The sequence below is a fragment of the Hylaeus volcanicus genome, chromosome 9 (genome assembly GCF_026283585.1).
Source record: "Hylaeus volcanicus isolate JK05 chromosome 9, UHH_iyHylVolc1.0_haploid, whole genome shotgun sequence".
Classification (NCBI taxonomy): domain Eukaryota; kingdom Metazoa; phylum Arthropoda; class Insecta; order Hymenoptera; family Colletidae; genus Hylaeus; species Hylaeus volcanicus.
The window spans coordinates 2,512,423-2,516,975 of NC_071984.1; positions in this window are offsets into that span (position 1 = coordinate 2,512,423).

Genomic DNA, 4,553 nt, shown 5'->3' on the forward strand with positions numbered 1-4,553 from the left:
AGATTTCTTAGGTCACAGTGTAGACTGAAGGATTCCACAAGTCACAGGATAGATTGAGGGATTCTTCAAGCCACAGTGTAGACTGAAGGATTCCCTAAGTTACAGCATAGAATGGAGAATTCCTAAAGCCACGGTATAGACTGGGAGATTCCTTAAGCCACAGCGTAGACTGAAGAATTCCTCAATCCACACCGTAGAATGGAGAATTCCTCAAGCCACAGCGTAGACTTTGGGATTCCCCAAGCCCCACACATATTATTGTTATCCTTTCTATAGATTCACAAGACCATGATCTATCTATTACGTATCTGAAATAGAAATTATAGCGAAATCTTTACTCCTTCGTGTCTCTGTTACTTCTTTCGCGTGACTATGATTTGTTGACCCACTGTGGGTGCACGCAGACGCCTATGGTTATATACATAATATACATAAATTTCATCGCGGCAAGAGCCGTGGTAACGACTCCAAGAATTTGTACATGTTGACAATAGCAAAAACCGGACGAATGGAGAACCGAGGATAACTAAGGCTGGGTGGCGTGGATCGACGTGAACCGAAGTAGAGGAGTTGAACTCAGCGAGAAACGATAATAATTACAAGTAAAGAGTTAATTGTAACTTGTAAAACGACTAAACATAGCCAGTATTATTGCGTACGCGAGAAGATGATACCATTGTAAAGAGGCGAGGCCAGGGGAGAGATAGAATCTCGTCTAGAATCCACGAACATTGTTCGTTTGTTCTACGACTTCGTCGACGGGGACACGAGCGATGACTATTATTACTATTACTGTTAGTTGCTAATGTTACATATATAAATAAACAATCGTGTAGATGCAGAGTCGTTGGAAATCGTCAACGGAATTAGCCCTTTATCGGTTTGAGTGGAAAAGGTTATCGTACGATACGTTTTCAATGACTTCGAAGCGATTTGACTTACATTGTAGACCGAGGGACTCCCCAAACCACCTCACAGCCAATTTCTCTAAAAGCTTACCGACGTAGGATGTTACTTCGGTTGACAATTTCCAGCGAATCGAGGAGCAAACGTTGATTGCCTCATCCATCTCGGACATATTCCTGTTACTCGAAACAACCGTGACAAATGATCCCTTAAAAGATTTGTAGCGAGTTTACATAACGAGGAAAAGATAATACGTAAAGGAACGATGAATACTGATTCCGCTATGAAACCTTCTCTCGGTAGCGCGCAGCTTTTTATACAAGTAATTTGCTCGCGTTGTTTCGTGGGACAGGAATCCTCCAAGTTGGACGGAATTGTTAACGAGCCTCGTATAAATAATGTATAAAATATATATGAATAATAGTAACGGGGGTGAATAATAGCACTAGGGGTTACCGAATATCTGTTGACCCTTTGGAGCGGCATTTTGTTTCTTTTTGTGAAGGAAATCTAAAAACGTCTCCTTTCGGGGAAGACCTAGGATAATGTGGGATTTCCCATAGCATGCAACGCACCGTGGGGATTCCCCGCCGTGCGATTGAGAGCCACGTGGAATTCTCCTCGCTGCGATGCGAGCCAAAAATACTGGGGGATTCCCCGCGCCATGGCGTAACCAGAGTAACCACAGTGTGGGATTCCCCTTATTCCAGCGCACCGTGGGTGTTTCCCGCAACGCAACTGAGACTCACGTGGGATTCCTCTTACCGCACGAGATTTCCCAAGCCACGGGACAACCGACATTCGCGTGGGATTCGCTTTATTGGAACGCACTGCGAGACTTCCCCACGACGCAATTGATACTCAAGTGGGATTTCCCTTACCGCAACATGGCGATTCCTCACACCGCGACGTAATCGAGATTCGTGTGGGATTCCCCTCACTGCGACTCGCTATGAAGATAATGCGGGATTCGCCGCACCTCTGCACAGACCAAGAACGGTGTGGGATCTCCCCACCCTATGGGAAACCCCTCACAGTCTCCTACGTGCGCATTAAGGATGGGGGGACTGGAAACCTCGACAACGCAACTTCCAGTACTTTGGAGAGCCATTTCCCTTAAACACGGATCGCAGAATTTTATTTAAACGATATGTTAGCTCGCTCGCGAAGAAATTCGTTTAATTTTGTTGTATCGAAGAATAATGGTGAATCGAAGTTCGAGGCTATGTCCAAGACATCGTATGTATCTACGTATGTAGATCTTCAAAGGGTTGACCATCGTCGCCATTGCTTTTGCTCGCCCGTGTCCTCGTGAGAGAATGCAGTCTGTATACGTGACGTACGATATATGCGTTGACTATATACCAGCGTCGTTCAACAGAGTTTTTTAATTCTCCCGTGATCGAATTACATTTTGAAGTTATTTTTTTTTGTATTGTTATTATTGCAGAAAATTAAATTAAATATTTATATCGGACACCACTGTTATAGAGTGCGACGTATATCTATGTGCGTTATGTACTTAAATGTATGCATACATCAGCGCGCTCTCTCTTTTCCGCACAGCACTAGTTTAATCGGCGGCATCTCGGTAGAGGGTGCCACCGTAGGCCATTGTTTGTTTCGAGTAGCCGAGAATCGAGGATCGTTGCATAGCTCGGTGTACCATACGTTCTCAAAGCCATGCCCTAATCGTATGGAACCCCCCGACTGTTTGATTGTCGTTCGATATGCAGACGCGACGGAACGCCGGACGCCATTGTACTTCTCCCTCTTCCATTAAGAATCCTTTCTCGGTTCTTCCTTGTTCATGGTTTTAACATGAAGGTTGGTAACCAACTGGAACTTGAGGATCAATCGTTGTTCGCATAAAGAAAGGGAAAGCCTTCGGTATAGTGATTTTAAAACGTGCGATTTACTGACTTGTATTATTTCAGTATAGCGAATTTAAAACGTGCAGTTGGCTGGCCTGTATGACTTCAGTATTGCAAATTTCAAACTTGACCGTTGTTCCAGTCGTCCGGCGTTCCTCGGCGTTCCCAATTTTACTAATTAACGAATAAAGTGTACCATTAATTACGTTATACGTGAAAGCACACTGCCGCAATTTTGTATGATTGACTGTTTGTTATATATACCTATTACCTACGTATACATAATTATTAACGGAGACTCGAATCAATACGTGTCTGTCACAGGATTCCAGGGTATGGTTCACGATTTAATTTCTCTTTTGAAAGCACGGTAACGGAACATAGAACAGCGGTTTTCATTCAGGAATCGATTTCGGAATTTTCGTTTTTTCGTGGGGGATATCGTCGAAAGACGTGCAGGGCCTTATGGGGGAGAACCAGGAATTGTGTGGGGTTCCCCTTAATGCAGCGCACCATAGGGATTCCCCACGCAACTGAGATTTATCTGGAATTTCCCGCACCATGGAGGAACCACAGTTGGTGTGGGATTCCCCTTAATGCGGCGCACTATAGGGATTCTCCACTACGCAATAGAGATTCACGTGCGATTCTCCCCGGATGCAATTGAGGTTAGTGTGGGATTCCCTTTAATGCGGCGCACTATAGGCATTTCCTATTGCGCAATTGCAATTCAAATGGGATTCCCCATATTGCGGCGCACTGTGGGGATTCCCCACGCACTGAGATTAATCTGGAATTCCCCACACCGTGGCGGAACCATAGTTGGTGTGGGATTCCCCTTAATGTGGCGCACTATGGGGATCCCTACTACGCAATTGAGTTGCATGTGGGGTTCCCTGAATGCAGCGCAATGTGGGGATTCCCCACCCAACTGAGATTTATCTGTAATTCCCTACACTATGGAAGAACCACAGTTGGTGTGGGATTCCCCTTAATGCGGCCCACTATAGGGATTCCCCACGCAACTGAGATTTATCTGGAATTCCCCGCACCATGGAGGAACCACAGTTGGTGTGGGATTCCCCTTAATGCGGCGCATTATGGGGAATCTCCACTACGTAATAGAGATTCACGTGCGATTCTCCCCGTATGCAATTGAGGTTAGTGTGGAATTCCCCTTAATGCGGCGCACTATGGGGATTCCCTACTACGCAATTGAGATTCACGTGGGATTCCCCATAATGCGGCGCACTGTATGGATTCCCCACGCAACTGAGATTTATCTGGAATTCCCCACACCGTGGCGGAACCACGGTTTGTGTGGGATTCCCCTTAATGCTGCACACTATTAGCATTTCTCACACCATGGCGCAACCACAGTTTGTGTGAGGTTCCCCTTAATGCGGCGCACTATGGGGATTCCCTACTACGCAATTGAGATTCACGTGGGATTCCCTTGATGCAACGCACTGTGGGGATTCCCCACGCAACTGATATTTATCTGGAATTCCCCACACCATGACGCAACCACGGCTTGTGTGAGGTACCCTTTAATGCAGCGCACTGTGGGGATTCCCCACGCACTGAGATTAATCTGGAATTCCCCACACCGTGGCGGAACCACAGTTGGTGTGGGATTCCCCTTAATGCGGCGCACTATAGGGATTCTCCACTACGCAATAGAGATTCACGTGCGATTCTCCCCGGATGCAATTGAGGTTAGTGTGGGATTCCCCTTAATGCGGCGCACTATAGGCATTTCCTATTGCGCAA